The sequence below is a fragment of the Dromiciops gliroides genome, chromosome 4 (genome assembly GCF_019393635.1).
Source record: "Dromiciops gliroides isolate mDroGli1 chromosome 4, mDroGli1.pri, whole genome shotgun sequence".
NCBI classification, from domain to species: Eukaryota; Metazoa; Chordata; class Mammalia; order Microbiotheria; family Microbiotheriidae; genus Dromiciops; species Dromiciops gliroides.
In genome coordinates this window covers 4,868,846-4,890,834 of record NC_057864.1, presented here as the reverse complement: position 1 = coordinate 4,890,834, position 21,989 = coordinate 4,868,846, and positions in this window count along the sequence as shown.

The window sequence follows — 21,989 nt, the reverse complement described above, 5'->3', positions numbered from 1 at the left end:
GACAAAATATAGTCCCTGTCCTCAAGGAACTTACAATCTAATGAGGAAGACATGTACACATATATGCATAAATGTATGCATGCATGTATTTATGTATGTTTAAGTATGTATCTATGTGCATTTGTTACTTTTCCCAATTCCCACTTATTACGACCACCACTATCGTCGTCATCATCATCATTGTCAATCATCATCATTTATCACTCTAATCGGTGACAGGAGAACATATTGAAATGAGAAATTGTCCTTATGATTAAAGTGCTGACTTTTCATTAAAGGATGCAACTTGAGCACAGGTAAGTAAATACAAAAATGTCTGATGATAACAAGAGGCCTAACAACTGTTGTACTTAGGTTCCTGGAGGACTGAGCTATGACTGAGGAAATTATATATTTAAAATGAATTTTTCATTTAAATTATTTATTCGCCTCCAATTCTGAAGCATCATGTTCAAGACACAACACTAGGTAATATTGTTGTCACACTCCCACATGAACGACTTGGTTCATGACTAGGGTGACTTCAATTTTCTATACATTGCTGGTTTAACAGGGTTGAGATCTTACTATGTTTTCTGGGATGAGATCCAATTGGAGAAAAACAAAGATAAAATCAGCAAAGACCCAACCAATTCAATACATTCACTTCATCATCTCCTTGGCACATGGGAGGAAAAACTCAGGAAGACTCTTAGTAAGAGGAATCATTAATAAGGGGGAATGTGATTATTTTTTTTTTTTGCATTTTTAAATTTCTGGAGCCTAGCTGACAAATGTTCATATTTTCTTTCTGTTTTTGAACAGAAGTTTAATATATATGTAATAAAATAATGGAATTTGGCAGATGCCCAGGGGTTCCACCTTAGGATTCATTTAGAATTAATTGCATTGGGTGAGAACCTACTTAAGGGTGATTGGAAGGAGACCACACCTGGCTGTCCCTGAGTGACTTGTTCTCAGAGGCTGTGGACTACTGATGGCAGCAGGAGGCCACTCTCAACCAATTAGCTTGAAGGACCTCCCCTTTTGGGGAGGGAGACAGGAACTAGGAAGTGGAGGTTAGCTCCCTGGATCTTCCTCTTTTCATTGAGGAACAAGTGTGGCGAGAGATGGGGAACAGATGCCCCCCCTTTTTATCCAGGACTTTGGCATTGTGTAGGACTTCATGTGGACTGCTAGGAAAGGAAGGCTTTTGTTGTTGTTGTTGTTGTTGTTTTCTCTATCTGGCTATACTGAATAGATCTAAACTAGGATTTTCCATGCTATAAGGAATCTGTTCTCAATCTCTCTCTCCCTTCACTAATTTCTAATACACTTTAATAAATACCTAAAAGCCTAAACTCTTGCTGAATTTATCAGTGATTTAGCCACCTTCCCCCAAAAAAGTGGGGGGACATATTAGAACCCACATTTAGATTTTAAACATCACATATGACTTACTCTAAAATATACTTATGCACTGCAGATCCATAGAATTATTTTTCCCTATTGGCCTTGAAAGCTTACTTAAGCAATTCTAAGTGCTGATATCCTCTTCTTTGAAGCCTCATAATTTTTTCATGGATTACTTGATTATATTTCTTTAATCTCTGTCCTATCAGGTGAGTTTTGAATTCCTCAAAGTGACAAATATCAAGTGGTAAATGTTCTATGCGCTTTTCTATAGAGAACTTGAGAAAATCTGTGCAGACTTCAAAAGGGATTTCCTATGCTACAGGAGCACTTAGAAAAGTATTGGCATACCCTTTGTGTAATAGAAGTAGTAGAATTCTTTCCAGACCCATAGCTAGACTCATCTTATGCCCTGGGGGAATCATTGTAAAGTTTTTCTCTTGGCCAGATTAGTTTTCTACCTGAGAGGGAGTAGATGATTCCATGTGACCCCAGGACCAAAAGTTAAATGCCAAAAAACACTATCAAAGTTTCATTAAAATATATCTGGCAAAAATTTTTCTTCGAATCTGTGTTATAGTAGGGGCTTTAAATAATCCCTTCCAACTTTGAAATCATGAGATTCTATATTTTCTCTATGAAATTTGGAGAATGTGGGTCTAAGTAGCACTGTGAAATCCCAGCAGCTCATTGTAAGCTGGTCACTCTACCATAATCAGTAACCCCTGGGCAAAGCTGCCATGCTATGAGAATGGCAAGATATTTAGATTTTTGGGGACAATCTTGCCAAAAAGAAATGGCATCTTGAACATGTACATGTAGCTGCCAACACTTTAGGCAGCCAATAGACCCTTCAGGGGCTAAACAGTCTTAATGGCAGTTAACATGTAACCTTTTAGGAAAATAATTGATTCGAGGCATAATGCTATTGCCTGAGGACAAAGACTAATCAGGACATAGCAAAATCCCTCTGCCAAAGGCCACATGTGATGTTTCCTGAGAAAATGCTTGGCATCCATGTCACAAGTTACTTATATTGGTTATCTCTTTTTACAACAAAACAGTTCAGGGATACGCCTAGAAGGCTGATGGCGGAGATCTAACCTCACTTGGAGAACCTAAGTTCTTAATGAAATTGAGAATTGGGATAAGGATCTAGAGACTCTAGCTAATCTTGCTCTTTACCCAACTTGTTTGTGAGAGAGGAAGTTGGCATAAGAACTCCCAGATATTACCAGGGCTGTACCAGAATTATACCTTTGGATTTAGAAGAAAAGTAAGTGTTCAATGTGGTAATTCAAACAAAGAGCTTTTTGAATTTTTTTTTTTTTTTTTACTTCAAAGCTTACTGTGTTTTAGTCCCTTGCTAGGGGTTGAGGCAAAATGAGTTTTTAAAAGTCTTAATCTTCACGGAATTCACATTATAACAAGGAAGAAAACATGCAAATAAACATGTATATACATATTTTATTGAAGTTCAGTTGTTTTAAGTCACGTCACCTCTTCACCCCGCCCCCTTTTTTTTGCAAAGATAATTGGCATGATTTGACATTTCATTCTCTAGCTCATTTTAAAGATGAGGAACTGAAATAAAAAGGGTTAGGTGACTTGCCAAGATCATACAACTAGTAATTCTCTGAGGCCATATTTAAAGTCAGAAAGATGAGTCTTCCCAACTGCAGGCTTGGCCTTCTATCTACTTGCACCATTTAGCTGCCCCATATACATGTCATATAGAAACCAATTGCAGTCTTAAATGGAAAGGCACAAGCACTAGAGTTGTGGAGTTGGGAGGCATAGGAAAGACTCTAAAAGGTGGGACCTCTTATTTTATGGATGAGGAAATTCAATCTCAGAGTTAAAGAAGCTGCCCCAAAGCCACCTAGATTCTTAGAAGTGGCAGATTTTTTCTTGCATCTTTTGCCTTCAGTGTTATGGCCCACCTCCAGAGGTGATGGGTTATATCTGCATGAATATCTAGAAGAAGACACAGGACAACTACTTCTCAGGTGTGTTGCAGTAGGGATTCCTTTCATGAGTAAGATAGACTAAATCATTTCTGTAGTTGCGCGCTCTCTCTCTCACACACACACAGGCACATACATACACACAAACAGTCTTTTGGAATATTTGGCTCAGTTCTCTATCTATTTGAGAAATTAGGCCTCTTTCAGAGAAACTCGATACAATTTCCCCCTGAAATTTCATTTAGTTTTGGCTGTATTAATTTTGTTTCTACAAAAGTTTTTTTTTTTTTTAATTTCATGTAATCAGGATGATGCATTTTACTTCCTGAGATTCTTGTTATCTCTTGTTTCATCATAAAGTCTTCCCATATCCAAAGATGTGACAAGGACATGTTTCTATCTTCCACTAATTTGCTTATAATATTATGCCTTTTGTCTAAATAATGTTTGAACTTATCTTTTTATGGTGTAAGTTGATGGTCTGTCCCTAGTTTTTGCCAAACTACTTTCCAGTTTTCCCAGAATTTTTTGTCAAATAGTGATTCCTTAGCCTGAAAACTTGAATCTTTGGGTTAATAAAACATTGGTTTACTGTAGTCATTTACTACAATATATTGTGTGATTAATCTATCCCAATGATCAAACACTCCATTTCTTACCCACTTCCAGAATATTTTGATGATTACTACTTTGTAATATAGTTTGAAATCTTGTGCTTCTAGGCCACATTCCTTCCCATATTTTCATTTCTTCCTTTCCTAGCCATGATTTTTTTCTTCCATATCAAATTTGTTATTATTTTTTGCTAATTCTATAAAACAATGTTGGGTAGTTTAATTGGCATGATACTTGAAAAATATAATTAATTAAGTAGAACTGTCACTTTTTTGTTGTATTAGTTCAGCCTACCCATAAGCAATTGCTATTTCTCCAATTGTTCAGACCTGTATTTATTCATGTGGAAAATGTTTTGTGTTTGTGATTATGTAGTCTCTTGGTTTGTCTTGGCAGGTACACGACCATACATTTTATATTATCTATAGTTGCTTTAAATGAAATTCCTTTTTCTGTCTCTTGCTGCTGATATGTTCATAGTATGTAGAAATGATCATGATTCATGCAGATTTATTTACTATCCTACAACTTTACTGAAGTTATTTCATTTAGTTTTTTAGCTGATTGTCTAGGCTTCTCTAAATATATATTCTATCATCTGCCAAGAGTGATAGTTTTATTTCCTTGTTGCCTATTCTAATTCCTTCAATTTCTTTCCCATTTCTTATTGCTGTAGATAACATTCCTAATACAATGTTGAGTAATAGTGGTAATAATGAACACCCTTGCTTGACCACTATTCTAATTGGGAAGGCTTCAAGTTTGTCCTGTTATGAATAATACTTGCTCTTGGTTTTAGATGGATAGAACTTATCATTTTAAAAAAGGATCCTTTGTGCCCTATGTTATGAAGTGCATGTGTGTGTGTGTGTGTGTGTGTATGTGTGTGTGTGTGTGTGTGTTTAATAGGACCAGGTGTTGTATTTTGTCAAAAACTTGTCTTGCATATATTGATATGATCATATGATTTTTGTTGCTTTTTTAATTGATAGGGTCAATTAGGCTGCTAATTTTCCTATACTTTCCTTGATAGTATTTCATTTTTTTGTCTTTCATTTATGTTCAATAAGGGAATTGTTCTATGGTTTTCTTTATCTTTCTTTGCTCTCCCTGGTTTAGGTATCAAAACTATTTTTGTGTCATAAGAGAAATTTGGGAGGACTCTATTTACATTTTTAATATAGTTTAGAATATTGGGATTAATTGTTCCTTAAATATTTGGTAGAACTCCCTTGTAAATCTATCTGATTCTGTTTTTATTTTCCCTGAGGGAGTATACTGATGGCTTGTTCAATTTCTTTTTCCAAAATAAGATTATTCAAGGAAACAACTCCTACTGTTAATCTGAGCAGTTAGCATTTGTTGCTAAATATGCATCCACTTAGCTTGGATTCTCAGTTTTTAAATAATTTATTTCCCCCAATGACATGTCAAAACAATTTTGAACATTAATTTTTTTTGTTTTGTTTTTGAGATCCAAATTCTCTCCCTCACTCTATTTCCCCCTCCTTGATATAGGAAGCAAATTGATTTAGGTTACATATTTGCAATCCTGCCAAACATATTTGCATATAAGTCATGTTGTGAAAGAAGTTAGCCCCCAAACACGTGAAAAAATAAAAAGAGTATACTTTGATCTGTATTCATATGCTAATACTCCTTTACCTGGGGGATGATAGAATTTTTCATCATGATTCATTAGGATTGTCTTGGATCATGGTATTGCTGAGAAGAGTTAAGTCATCCACAGATGATCATCATAAAATATTGCTGTTATGATGTACAATGTTCTCTTGGTTCTGCTCATTTCATTTTGCACCAGTTTATATAAGACTTCCTAGTTTTTATTTTAAAGAGTACCTGGCTAGTTATTTCTTAATAGCACAATGATATTTCATCATAATCATATACAATAATTTATTCAGCCATTCATCGATTGATGGACATCACCACAATTTCCATTTTTTGTGACCACAAAAAGCACTGCTATAAATATTTTTGGGCAAATAGGTTCTTTTTCATCTTTGCTCTACTTGTTATAGAGACCTATTGATGCATGAAAGTGTATGGACAGTTTTCTAGCCCGTTGGGCATAATTCCAAATTACTCTGCAGAATAGTTGGATCATTTACAATTCTACTAAGAATCAATTACTGAACCATTTTCCTGTATCTTTGCCAACATTTACCAATTTACTTTTCTGTCACATTAGCCAATCTGCTAGGTGTGAGGCCGTACCTCAGAGTTGTTTTAATTTGCAATTATCTAGTATGGGGACCAATTTTTAATTGGGGAGTGCTAGCTAAGTAGCTCACGGCAATATTGGGGCAACGAAGGAGACCAGCAGCCTCCCTCAAAACAGAACAAGATTTATTTTAACAAGAATGAACTTAAAACAAAGTAAAACACAAACAGGATCAGTAGGATCAAGGGAAAGGAAATAAAATGGGGAAAGGGAAATTATCATACCTGAAAAAATACCACCGCCCAGGAATCAGATGAAAATACACAGCAGAATGCCTGTCCCTTTCCAGCTTCCACCTCCAATGCCCAATTCTCCTCCCCCAAACCTCGAAACACCCCACACAGCCCCAGCCAATGAGATGGCCACTATGACAGTCACATGACTGCCCTCACTATGCTTCCAATCATTATAATTTTGCCAGGCCCATGTAGGCATTGGCAAGTGGTGATGATGTGAGGTGCCAGAGTCCAGGCAATGGCTACAACCAGTGGGCGGAGCACCATGCAGTTTGAAGAGCCCCAAGCCAGTGCACACCGAGGCATAAAAACCTCAAATAACAATTAATTCTTTACATTAGTCAATAGGGATGAAGAACAAAGTTTTATCTGACTATAGATAGCTTTGATTTCATTATCTAAGAATGATGTTTTTATGGCAATTTTGCATTTATCAATTGAATAATGACTTTTATGCTAAAAAATTTTACTCCATTGTCTATATATTTGAGAAATAAGGCCTTTATCAGAGAACATGCTATTTAATATTATCAAAATAATTTATTTTACATTTTGTAAGGCTTGTTATCTCTGCTTTGGTCATGTTATTATATTCTCCTTTTCTCCACAAATCTGTTCTCTTTTTTCTTTTATTTTTTCTTTCTTTCTTTCTTTCTTTCTTTCTTTCTTTCTTTCTTTCTTTCTTTCTTTCTTTCTTTCTTTTTTTTTTTTTTGCGGGGCAATGAGGGTTAAGTGACTTGCCCAGGGTCACATAACTAGTAAGTGTCAAGTGTCTGAGGCTGGATTTGAACTCAGGTTCTCTTGAATCAAAGTCCAGTGCTTTATCCATTGTTCCACATAGTTGCCCCCTATTCCCTGTTCTTCTAAATAGTTTATGGAATCACCCTATAATGCTTACATCATATAAACATTTTGTTCTTCTTTTGGTTTACAGTGTGAGAGACTGGTATATACATAGTTTCTGCCATACAATTTGCCAGATTTTCCCAATAGTTTTTTTATGAATTTGGTACTTCTTATCCCAAAAGCTTGATTTGGGGGATTATTAAACACTAGATTATTATGGTCATATATTATTTTTATTTATTTATTTAAAGTTTTGAGTTCTAAATTCTATCCCCCTCTCATTTCTTCCCTCCCCTCCTCCCTCTCCAAGATTGCAAGCATATAGGATTATACACGGGCAATTATGTAAAACATTACCATATTAGTCATTTTACATAAAAGACTCAAGTAAAATAAGAGAAAGCACAAAATAGCACGCTTCAGTCTGTGTTCAATCAATGTAAGTTCTTTCTCTGGAGGTGGATAGTATGCTTCATCATTAGTCCTATGGATTTGGCTAGGATCATCGTATTACTGAGAGTAGTTAAGTCATTTACAATTGCTCATAAAACAATAATGCTGTCACTATGCACAATGTTCTCCTGGTTGTGCTCCCTTCACTATTCATCAGTTCACATGAGTCTTTCCAGGTTTTTCTGAAATCATCCTGCTTGTCATTTCTTATACCACAATAATACTCCATCACAATCATATACCACAGCTGGTTCGGTCATTCTCCAATTGATGGACCTTCCTTCAATTTCCAATTCTTAGCCACCACAAAGAGTTGCTGTAAATATTTTTGTACATTTTTTTATTTTCTCTTTTTTAGTTACTATTGTTAACTGTTTCCCTCCATCCTATTCCCTTCCCCATGACATTTACTCTATTATCTAGCTTCTTTCACCCTATCCCTCCTTAAAAGGGACTGTCCCCTCCCACAATCTGCTCTCCCTTCTTTTACTACTCCCTCCTTATCCACTTCCCCTCCTGTTTTCCTGCACAGGTATAGATTACCTCACTGAGTATGTTATTCCCTCCTTGAGATAACTCTGATGAGGTAAAGGTCTTTAAGCCTATTCTGATTAGTGTAAGGTTCATTTACTGCCCTCCTCTTCACCTATCCATCTCCCCACTCCATAAGCCCTTTCCTGTTTCTTTCATGTGGAATTTCAACCCATTCTACCTCTTCCCTTCTGCCTCCCCCAGTGCATTCCTCTCACCCATCAATTTTACCCTAAAGATTTCATCATGGGACAGCTGGTGACATAGTAGACAGAGCACCCATCCTGGACCTAGGAGGACCCCAGCCCAAATCAAACCTGAGACACAAGAAATTCACAAACTACATGACCCCAGTCATATCACCCAACTCTAACCACTACACAAAAAAGAAACAAAAAATAAATTCTTTACAGATATCATCCCTTCATAATCAATTCTCACCTGTGTCCTCTGTCTAAACTTATTTCTATTATCTACCCTAATACTGAGAAAGTTCTTATGAGTTAGATGTATCATCTTCCCATGTAGGAATGTAAACAGTTTAACCTTTTAACATCTCTCTTAATTTATTTTTCCTGTTTACCTTGTTATGCTTCTCTAGGGTCTTGTATTTGAATGTCAAATTTTCCATTCAGTTCAGGTCTTTTCATCACAAATACCTGAAAGTCCTCTTTTTAAATGAAGTTCCAGTTTTCCCCTGAAGGATTATACTCAGTTTTGCTGGATAGGTGATTCTTTGTTGTAATTCTAATTCTTCTACTCTCTGGAATATCATATTCCATGCATTCAGAATCCTTTAATGTAGAAGCTGCTTGATCCTGTGCTGCCCTGACTGTGGCTCCACAGTACTTGAATTGTTTGTTTGTGGCAGCTTGAAATATTTTCTACTTGATCTGGGAGCTCTGGAATTTGGCTATGATATTCCGGGGAGTTTTCCTTTTGGAATCTCTTTTAGGAGGTGATTGGTAGATTCTTTCAATGTCTATTTTACAATCTGCTTCTAGATTAAAAGGGCAATTTTCCCTCACAATTTCCTGGAAGATGTTGTGTAAGCTCCTTCCTTGATCATGGTTTTCAGATAGTCCAATAATTTTCAAATTGTATCTCCTTGATCTATTTTCTGTGTCAGCTGTTTTAACAATGAGGTATTTCACCATGCCCTCTAATTTTTTATTCATTTTGGATTTTTTTATTGTGTCTTGATTTCTCATAAAGTCATTAGCTTCTATTTGATCAATCCTAATTTTTAAGCAACAATTTTCTTCAGAGAGCTTTTGTACATGCTTTTCCATTTGGACAATTTGGCTTTTCAAGCAGTTGACTTGTTTTTTCATGATCCTCCTGCATCACTCTCATTTCTCTTTCCATTTTTTCCTCTACCTCTCTTTATCTTCAAAGTCCTTTTTGAGCACCTCTAAGGCCTGAGACCAATTCATATTTCTCTTGAAAGCTTTGGATGTAAGAGCCCTGACATTGCTATTCTCTTCTGAGGGTGTACCTTTATCTTCCTTGTCACTAAAGAAACATTCTATGGTCCTCACCTTTCTCTGTCTGCTCATCTTGCCTGGCTTTTACTTGAATTTTAGCTCCTTAAAGTGGGGCACTGTTTCCAGGCTGCACTGTCCCAAGTGTCCGGGGGTCCAAGGTGTTATGATTTAATTAGGGGCAGGGTCTTCACGTACCTTGCCTGTTACCTGATACATAGATAACATGCTAATTAACCATACATAAAAAATTTGTGTGCTCTGCATGTTAGCTCTAAAGAGCCTGTGCCCCTTCTCCCCCACCTGGGCCATCACCACTCAAGTTCCCAGCAGGGGTGAAAAACCCAAGTTCTACCTCAGCACCACCAGAAATCCCAATCATCTCTCCCCTGCAAACTGCTCAGCCCTCTCACTATAACATGAGTTTAGTTCCAGAGGACACTGTTTCTGCAGCTGATTCAGAGGTTCTGGAGGTCTCTTTCCCTGTCAGTGTGACTGTGGGGTTGAGCTCTTCTCCTGGTTCAGAACAGCAGCCCTCTCCTTCTGAGTTTTTAAATTGCCTTTTGCTCAGAAATGATCACAGCAAGTTCTTTTGTGGATTTTGCTGCTCCAGAAATTGTCCTATGGCATTATTTGGAGGTTTTTGGAGAGATCATGTCATGAGTTCTAAGAGATTACTCAGGCCATTTATTATTATATGTTTAGATCATCTATTCCATTGATCCACCACCCTATTTTACATCAAGTAACAGATTGTATTGATATTTATCACTTTAAAATAGAATTCAAGATCTTTAAAGGATAGACTATCTTCCCATTTTTCCCCATTAATTACCCTGATATACTTGATGGGGAATTTTTTTTTAAGTTTTTACACTTTTTTAGTAGTTTGATTGGTATGCTACTGTTTAAGTTAAATATTTAAGGTAGCATTAGTATTTTTATTTTATTAATTTTTTCAACACATGAGTAATTTATATTTTTCTAATTATTTGTATCTAACTCTATTTCTGTCTAAATTGTGTAATTTTGTTCATATAGTAACTGCATTTGTCTCAATAGTTAGGTGCTCCAGTATTTTATATGTCATATAGATGTTTAAATGTAAATTCACTTTCTAATCTCTTGATGCTAGGCTTTGTGGAGACAGATAGATAAATAGATAGATATAGAGATAGATAGATATACATATGGTTTATGTGGATTATATCCCATAAATTTGCTGAAGTTAGTAAATATTTCCACTATTTTAAAATATAAATTTCTAGTATAATCTATATATAGCATCATATTATCTGCAAATCACAGTTTGTTTCATCTTTACTTATTCTAATTCCTTAAATTTACTTTTCTTCTATTATTGCAATAGCTAACATTGCTGGAATAATATTGAATAATAGTGGTGATAATGGGCATCCTTGCTACACCACAGATATTAATGTGAAGGCTTCTAGCTCAACTCCATTACAGATAATACTTGTTAATGGTTTTTACATAGATACTACTTATCATCTAAGGAAAGCTCTAAAGTTTTTAATAGGAATAGAAAGTGTTTTTCATTAAAAGCTTTTTGTGTGTCAGATCAGATAATCATGAGGTTTTTATTGGTTTTATTTTTGATCAAGTCAATTATGCTGATAGTATTCCTAATATTAATCCAGCCTTTTATTCCTTGTATAAATCCCTACCTGGTCATAGATTATGATATTGCTGAATATTGCTGCAATATCCTTCTAAGTATTGTATTTTTAAATTTTACAACAATATTCATTAGAGAAATAGTTATATAGTTTTCTTTTTCTGTTTTAGCTTTTCCTTCTTTAGATTTCAGCACCATATCTAGGTTAAGAAAGGAGTTTGAGGTGTAGCTAGATGGCGTAGTGGATAAAGCACCGGCCCTGGATTCAGGAGTACCTGAGTTCAAATCTGACTCTGGGCAAGTCACTTGACCCTCATTGCCCTGAAAAAACAAAAAAACAAAAAACAAAAACAAAAAATAAAGAAAAGAAAAGAAAGGAATTTGATAGGATGCCTTGTTTCATTTTTGAAACGTAAATGTGTTTTGTTTTGTTTTTTTTAAAACAAGCAACAGATTAACCAATGTTTCGTTTTGCTTTTTTTTTTTTTTTTTTTTTTTTTTTTTTTTTTTTTTATGCAGGGCAATGAGGGTTAAGTGACTTGCCATGGTCATACAGCTAGTAAGTGTCAAGTATCTGAGGCCAGATTTGAACTCAAGTCCTCCTGTATCCAGGGCCGGTGCTTTATCCACTGCAACACCTAGCTGCCCCTTCCTTTTTTTTTTTTTTTTTTTCATAAAAGCATCACCTAGTTTTATTTATTAGCTAAGTGTTTTTCCTACTTTCCATTTTTAATCTCTTATTTTATATTAAATATTTTTAAATTGGTGGGTATTTTGTTCGTTTGTTTTTTGGGGGGTGGGCAATGAAGGTTAAGTGACTTGCCCAGGATCACACATCTAGTAAGTCTCAAGTGTCTGAAGCCAGATTTGAACTCAGGTCCTCCTGAATCCAGGCCCAGTACTTTATCCATTATGCCACCTAGCTGCCCCATAAATTGGTGTTTTATTGGAGATCTTTAATTTATTCTTTTTAGGTTTTCATTGAATTCACAATTTAATTACCTATTATTTCTCTATTTTTTGATGTAACCATTGAAAGGTATAATTTCTTTCCTTTACATACTGCTTTGACTACATACCCCCCAAATTGGCATGCTATCTCTTTTTGTCATCCTCTTTAATGAATTTAATGATTTGAATTTAATGATTTGCCTGGGGTCACACAGCTACTCAGTATTAATTGTCTGAGGCAAGATTTGGACTCAGGTCCTCCTGAATCCAGGGCCAGTGCTTTAGCCACTGTGCCACCTAGATGCCATCATTTAAGTTTTCCCTCAAAAATTTAGATGCTATTTAATTAGCTCATGTTTTGGTATTGATATTATTTTATTTTGTTTGGTACCTATGGTATGTTTAGCAAGATATAATTTCCTTCTTTTCTCTTTCAATTAGATCTATTTTTATTTTTTTCTTCATCTGAAATCATGATTGCTAGCCTTTCTTTTCTTTTTACTTCAGCTGAAGAAAAAAAAAATCTGCTTCAATTCCTTGCATTTACTCTGCCTCTGTGTGCTTCAAATGTATTTCTTAGAAATAACATTTTGTAGGATTGTTTTTTTAAATCCACTTTGCTCTCTGATTCCCTTTTATAGATGAATTCATCTCATTTGCATTCAAAGTTATGATCACTGTGTATTTTCATCCATCCTATTTTTGTTTATCCTTCTCTCTCTCTCTCTCTCTCTCTCTCTCTCTCTCTCTCTCTCTCTCTCTCTCTCTCTCTCTCTTTCTCTCTCTCTCACACACACACACACACACACACAAACACACACACACACACACCACAGTAAGCCTGAAGTTTGATTCTAATATCAGGCTCTTACTAGTCAGATAACTCTGTCAGGTAACTTCTGCTTCATTTATTTTTTAATTTATAAAATCAGGATATAATAACAACTAACTTCTAGGGTTGTTTGGATCAAATTAGATATGTGTAAAGTGTTTTTCAAAACTTAATGCAATGTATAAATGTTGTTATCATTATTTTTTCTTGTAATAGCTATTGGTTTTAGCATGATTATGATTATCGTTACTACTACTACTACTACTACTACTACTACTAGTACTGCTGCTGCTGCTACTACTACTACTACTACTACTACTACTACTACTACTACTACTTGCAGAAAGAACGGACTTACAGACTTCTTAGGCTCTGCTTGACAATAATTCAGAAAGTTGTCACTTATTCTGACCTCATTGCCTTGGGAGAAACTTCCCAATAGGGAAATACTTTTGTATTTAACTTGCATCCCTATGTTAACAACTACCACATCAATTCGGTAAGTTCCATGCATGTTTGTTCTTGAGAGATCTATAAAAGTAATATACCTTTGTTCACAGACATGACATTTAATTTAGGGAGGGGGCATATTGTTTTATGAATTTAGAAGATCCTTGATTGAGGAAACTTTGTCCATCCAAGCAGATTGGTATCTACTGTCTTAGAGAATTCTTCAAGGCACTGAAAGGTTAAGGGATGTCCATGGTTACATGAGAAATATATATCAAAAATCTAAACTAACCTAGGTATTCCTGATTTTCTTCTTTGCTTATAATATGCTGGCTGGTCAATGAACACACTTCATATACTGTTAGTACCCTTATGATTTCAAGAGAACACAGTGATGTCCTCCAGCCCATTTTATAATCTCCCTCTGTTGATCTTATAGGAAAAATGCAATCCTGATCATTCCTATGCTGTACCTTTTTATTACCCTTTCTCTGATCCTTACCTTCAATTGCTTAGAGAATATGGTGCCTCCTAATTCATAATCATGTCATTACAAAAGAATCCTGCTTTTGGAAATATAGGTCTATGTTTCAGTGATGAAGGATGCCATTTCTGAAGAATGTGAAACATCACATCTATTTGAAAAAAAGAACCATCTAAGCTAGGCAAAATCTGTCACAATATAATAATTGGAGGGATGAATAGAACATATAAGTGAATGTAATATTGCTGAAAATGTACAATGAATTGAGTACCAGGAGTATTTAAGTTTGAAAAGATTACCCAATAAGTTCATAATTATGAGACTAAAAAAAAAAATACCCAGATAGAAAAGATCAAACCTGCCTCATTTTCAGCTATATGAGTGAAAATGACAGAATATATCAATATGCCATGCTGAGAAGATAAAGATCATGTTATCGCTGAATTTTTCATATCCTCCAAAGGTCAAAAGCACTGCACCATAAAAATTTCAGTGTCACCAAGCTTATAAGTTGTAAATGTGTTTTTGTTCTTGTCAAGTCAGACACGCACATTATTGGAACCCTTGAATTGCAGGAACATCAAATAGCAAAATCAGCTTGTGATAGTTGTGATCTCAACACTACACTGGATATTTTAAATATGTAATCCATTGGCAATGGTAATAATGAGTGTAAAATTACTTCTGAAATTAATTTGCTCATACACATGCAAATAAAAGGAAACCATATTTCTCTTTTTCTTTCTCTTTGATTTTCTTTTTAGTTGCTTTCCTTTTTGTTTTTTTTTTTTTGGTCTCTTCCTTTCTCTCTCTCCCCTACTTCGTATTGTATATCAGTTGATTATTTATGATGCTTGTTTTGCCCCTTATCAATGTATCTGAATGTTTTGAGGTTTTCAAACAACTTTTTTTAAGATATCACCACCAAACTAAGCCACCACTTCTCAGAAGTGAGGGACAAAATTTGATATATGGTGCATTATTAGGGTGACTTGCCTTAATATTGGGGTCCCAGCAATATGTGGGACACTTTTAGGTTCAATATCCCCTTTGAACTTTCCTTTTTATGTATTCCTCCTTTTCCAACATAAGAAAGCCAATAAGAAAAGGAGACTCTGAGCTTTAGTTCATAAAGGATCAGCTTTTATTACTTGGGAATTATTTAAACCACAAAGGTGAAACAAATTAAGGAAATTAGGAAGTAGAGATACAGATAGATAGGCTTAATTCTAAGGTTAGCCTATGTATTCCCAGAGCATTCCCAATTAAGCTAGTTCAAAGGAATTTAGGATTTTCCTTCATTAAAACTCACCAAACCCCAATCAGTCTACAGTTACTCAGCAGTCACCTGAAACAGAGCAAAACATGTGCCTCTGCCAGGTCCCTGAGTGCCACCAGACTGATTGCCTGGCTGAAAGAGCACAAACTTTTGAACACACCCCTCCTACCAGAAGTTCCCTCCCTTCTGATCCAGTTCAGTTTTTTCCCTCCCCCAAAAGGGGAGGTCCTTCAAAAGCTGCTCAGTTACATGCACAATCTCAGGGTGGGCCAGTTGTGGCCCTTCCCAAATGATTCAGCTAAAATGTTCGATATTAATCTTTACCACAAACAATTTTTACCACACAGAGAAATCAGGGTTCTTCATTGGCCTCATATTCCACATAATTTTTAAAGATCCTTATTGGCGTCCCAATGCCATTTAACCTAATGATATTTTAAAAGGCTGTTTATTTCCAAAATGACTAATAAATGCCCAAACACTTCCTACACACACACTTCTTGATGCATACTCTCTCTTATATTACCTAAGTGTTTTGGATATTAAATTCTCAATTTAAGTTAATTTAGGCTTTTATCATTTTTTTTCTAAATTATATGTAAACAAAATTTTAACATTTATTTTGAAAATTTGAGTTCTAATGTTTTCTCTCCCTCTTTCTTCCATCTCCTTAAGAAGGCAAGAAATTTTGGGGGGAGGGGAGGGTAATGAGGGTTAAATGACTTGTCCAAGGTTACACAGCTAGTGTCAAGTATCTGAGGCCGGATTTGAACTCAGGTCCTCCTGAAACCACAGCGGGTGCTTTAACCACTGTGCCACCTAGCAGCCCCAAGAAGGCAAGAAATTTGATATACATTATCCATGTATAATCATGCAATACATTTTCATATGTGACATTTTGCTCAAAAAACACAAACTAAAAAGCAAACAAAAGAAAACAAAAAAGAAGAATAAAGAAAGTTTTAAAAGCATGCTTCTGTATCCATTCATACTCTGTCAGTTCTTTCTCTTGAGGTAGATAATATAATTCCATTGTAAGTCTTTTGTAATTATTTGGATCATTGTATTACTGAGAATAGTTAAATAACTCACAGTTAATCATCTTTAGGAATATTATTGTTATTGTGTACAATGTTTTCCTGGTTCTGTTCATTTCATTTTGCATCACTTCATATAAATCCCCCCAGGTTTTTCTCAAACCCTTCTACTTATTTCTTATAGGATAATAGTATTCCATCACAATCATATACAAACCTTTTTCAGTCAGTCCTCAAATAATGGGAAACCTTTTGATTTCCAATTCTTTGCAACTGCAAAAAGAGATTCTGTGAATAGTTTTGTGAATAGGCATTTTCTTTTTTTATCTCTTTGGAGATTTAGACATAGTAGTGGTATTCCTGCATCCAACAGTATGCAGAATTCTATTGCCATTTGAGCATAGTTACAAATTGCTCTCTAGAATGATTGAAATAGTTCACAGCTCCACTAATATTACATCATTATCCCACTTTCCCTAAATCCCTTCCAAAGTTTGTCTTATTTTTTTTTGTCATTATAGCAAATCTGATAGGGCTAAAGTGGTACCACACAGTTGTTTTAAATTGTATTTTTCTAATCAATAGTGATTTATAGAATTTTATATGACAATAGATAGTTTTGATTTCTCTATCTGAAAACTGTCATTTATCAACTGGGCAATGACTCATATTCTTATAAATTTGATTAAGTTCTCTAAATATTTTAGAAATAAGGCCTTTATCAGGAAAAAAAAAATACTTGCCGTATTTCCTCCTAGTTTCCTACTTCATTTCTGATCTTGGATGCATTGCTTGTGTTTGTGTGATAACTTTCCAATTTAATGTCATCAAACTATCCATTTTACATCCCATAATGCTCTTTATATTTTCTTTCCAATAAATTATTCCCTTACCACTAAATCTGACAAAAATATTTCATGCTTTTCTAATTTGCTTATAGTATCACCTTTTATGTTTAAATCATGTACCCATGTTGATTTTTTTTTTTTTTTTTGCGGGGCAATGGGGGTTAAGTGACTTGCCCAGGGTCACACAGCCAGTAAGTGTCAAGTGTCTGAGGCTGGATTTGAACTCAGGAACTCCTGAATTCAGGGCTGGTGCTTTATCCACTGTGCCACCTAGCTGCCCCCACCCATGTTGATCTTAATCTTGGTATAAGATTGAGATATTGATCTATACTTATTTTCCACCTAATTTTTTTTCCAGTTTTTCCAGAAATTTTTGTTATTAGTCAGATTTTTGTCACATATCTTGGATCATTGGGTTTGCTAAATATTATATTGCTGTGATCACTTACTACTGCATATGACCTACCAAATCTATTATACTGATTGACAACTCTATTTCATAGAAAGTACCAGATTATTTTGATTATTGCCACATTGTAATACAGTTTGAGATTTATGTCTTTCTTCATATTTTTTTCATGAATTTCTTTTATATGCTTGACCATTTTTTCTTTGACATCAATTGTGTTATGATTAATTTAGTTCAATTTAAATATAACATTTTTTCCATCACATTCATAGCTAGATGCAGCATGACTGTCACAGAACCTGGGGTGGAGTCCTAAAAGCCACTTCTTATTCTTCAAGGCATCAATGTGGGGCTGGATGGGAAAGTTTTCCTGGTCTCTGACTTGAAGATGGCTATTATTCATAATTCAAACTTCTGAAAGTCCTTAAGGATGGTCTCTTGGGAGACAAAGTAAGTGAAGGAACAATAGACTGAAGCCCAAAGTGTATGAGGTAAAGCAGACAGGCCTTTTTGAAGACCTCCATATTAGACAAATAGGGTCTTATTCAACCCGGGTTTAGCCCACTGGAATTAGTTTTTGTTGATGTTGTTCTTCACCCTTTCTTCTTAAAAATGACCAATGACATAAGCAGGGTGGTATATTGACTTGCAAGTGAATTGGCTTTAAGTGAAGCAGTGTTCAAAAATGTCATCTTTGATGTCTGGCCAAGTTCTAAGCATTCCACAGTTCTTGAATCAGCCACTTTCATGGCCATTAGAATAAATTGTTCTTATTTGCCCATAGTGGCCAGGGTATGAGCATGTTACACTAGATCATTTCAAATTTTCCATTTAACTCAAAATTTGAGTGAACCAACAAAAACTTTCTGTGGAACATTGTCTATATTTGTACATATGTATCTATGTATATAAACACATATACACATATACAAACATTCCCACACATACATTATTTATTTATTTTTCCCTTTATATATAGATATGAAGTATCTCATCATATTTTTATCAATGAATGATGGTAAAAATAATGAATGATGGTAACATCTGCTTTGCTATGGACAAAACAGTGACTTTAAAAATATGATTTGAAAATCAATTCAATGTTCAGATGCTTTTACATCCAACATCATTTTTAAAAAAAAATATTTTGTATATACTTTCTTTTTCCCCTTTTGCGGGGCAATGAGAGTTAAGTGACTTGCCCAGGGTCCCACAGCTAGTATGTGTCAAATGTCTGAGGTCAGATTTGAACTCAGATCCTCCTGAATTCAGGGCCTGTGCTTTATCCACTGTGTCACCCAGCTGACCCCTTGTATATACCTTTTAAAAAATTCACCATTATTTATAGATCTATGCCACCCAACCCCACTGAACACTTTCTTATATTATAGAAAAAATAATTAATTTAATCTCAACAAAAGAATAAGCATTTTGAGATTATGTGTATTATTCTACAACTATTATGCAACACATCTCTACCAAGAACAAAGAAGTATCTCTTTGGATACTTTTCAGTTTTATTTTGTTTGTTTTAATGTCCATTTCTGTAGATATATATTTGGTTTCAGTTTCTATTTCTGTTATTCTCTCTCTCCCTCTCCCTCTGTCTCTCTATCTCTGTCTCTGTCCCTATCTCTGTCTCTGTCTTTCTGTCTCAGTCTTTCTGTCTCTCTTTTTTGCACACACACACACACACACACACACACACCCACCCATACCCACACATAACTTTCATTCCTTGCTTTTCTCATTTTCTGTCTCTGAATATCTCTTTATCTCTGTGTTATCTATCTATATCTGTCTCTTTCTGTCTCTCTATTTCTGACTCACTTTCTTTCATTCTCCATTATAATTTCTTAAGAAAATCCAAAGCTCTTATCTCATTCACTCAATAGGGTCCTTCAAAATATCACCAAAGAAAGGTTTACTAGATTTTCACAGTTGATATTTCACTCCTTTGGTACAAACATATAGAAACAGGTTTTTCATTTGCATGAACACTTCCTCCTCCTTTATATTAAAAAAGACATCTGTTTAGGTTTTTTTTAAGGTTTTTTTTTTAATGAAACTGTAGGCATAGTGTTGCTTGCTTTTGAATCAAAAATCTTCCCCAACAAATTTAATTTAAGAAATTTCAGAAATTCAAACGACCTTTGTTCAAACAATAAATTCTTCCTGCTTATAAATTCCTTGAGATATACTCTTATTGGGGCACAGTGGATAGATCACTGGCCCTGGAGTCAGGAGTACCTGAGTTCAAATCCGACCTCAGAAACTTAACACCTACTAGCTGTGTGACCCTGGGCAAGTCAATTAACCCCAACTGCCTCACTAAAAAAAAAAAAAAAAAAAAAAAAAAAAAAAAAAAAAAAAAAAGCTTTGCTTGATGATGTGCCTCTTCTCTCTTCTTCACCTCATATCACTCTGCCACTATCACATCCTTCACCTCTCTCACATTAACAGAGCCATCCCCACCAAAACCCATATCTCCTCTATAATAGCAACACTGTTCCATTGTTTCCTCCAAAAGATTTCCCCCCTCCGTTATCCCCACTCTACCACCTATATTAAATCACTTCCTGGTAACTGTTTACTACTATAGTGCCTACACACATTCGTGTCTCCTTTACCCTCAACAAAATCTCACTTGGTCTTACCATCACCATTATCATCTGATATGTCTTCTGCTCTATGTGCCTAAATTCCTTTTAAACGACAACTCCAATAGGCATTTTTTTTTTTTACTATCTTTCCTTTCACTCATTCTTAGCCCCCTACAATCTAGTTTCCAACCATTATACCATCAGAAGTGTTGTCTTCAAACTTACCTATGATCTTTTAGTTGACAGATGCAAAGAGCATTTCCCAATCCTTAATCTTCTTGACCTCTCTGCAGCTTTTTGTTGTAATGAGGACCCTCTTCCCCCAGGGATTTTTATTTTCTCTAGGAATGGGGGATGTCATTCTCTCCTGGTTATCCATCTACCTGTCTGATCTCTCCTCAGGCTCTTTTTCTGAATTCTCATTCAGATCATGTTCTCTACCCACAAATGTCCCCCAGGGTTCTGACCTAGGACCATTTCTCTTCTCCCTCTCTACTCTTTTACTTGGTGTTCTAATCAGATCATACATATTCAATTATCATTTTTTCTTGTGATTCTGAAATCTACTTATTCAGCTCCTATTTCTATGATTACCTTGAGGATTTTAATCTCCAACTGTCTATTCACCATCTCAAAATGGATAGCTTGTAGACACCTCAAGCTCAACATATCTGAAATGGTACTCATTATCATCCCCCCAAATTTTCCCCTTCTAACTTTTCTATTACTGTGTGGATCTTCACACTAGTCCCTTAGCCTCACAACCTATGTGTTATTCTTTTCTTCTCACTATATGTCACTCCTATATCCCATTTGTTACCCTGGTATGATGATTTCACTTTTGCAAAATCTCTTAAATATAACCTCTTCTTTACTTTGATATTATCCTTATCCTGGATCCACAAATTCCTCACAACCTCAAACTTAGAAAATTACAGTGGCCAGGAATATGGATTAGCTTGCCACAAATCTGTCCTCATTTTAATCCAGTTTACATTCAGTCACCAAAGATTTTCCTAAAGTCAAATCTATCTATACCATGTCCCAACACAATGAGTTTCAGTGGCCCTTTATTATTTCAAGGACAAAACACAAAAATCCTTTTTGCCTTTCAAAGCCCTTCATGACTTTTGCTTCTACCTCTCAAATTTCCTTACATGTTACTCACTTATATGTAATGTTTGTAACAGTGACACTGGAATTCTTGCTGATCCTTGGATATTACACTGCATTTGTGGGTTCTTAGAATTTTCTCTCATTGTCCCCATGCTTTGGTTGTTCTTCCTCTTCATGTTTACCTATTAGCTTCCCTTGATTCTTTTAAGTCCTAGCTAAAATCCTACCTTCTACACAAAGCTTTTTTAAAAATACTTCTTAATCCTAGTTCCTTCCATCTTTTAATTATGTTCTTTTTCCTTTGTATGTATCTTGCTTGTACATATTTTACTTATCTCCTCCAATAGATTGTGAGCTCCTTGAAGGCAAGGATTTCCTTTTATTTCCTTTTTTAATATATTCCCAGCCCTTAGCACAGTACCTGGTATATAATAGACACTAAATAAATGTTTATTGACTGACTGATTCTCAAAAGAAACCTGTCAAGGATGGGTTGTTATTGACATTTTGAATACTGAAAAAAAATTATATTCACTTCTTGGTGATCTACAATATTCAAACATTGCACAAGG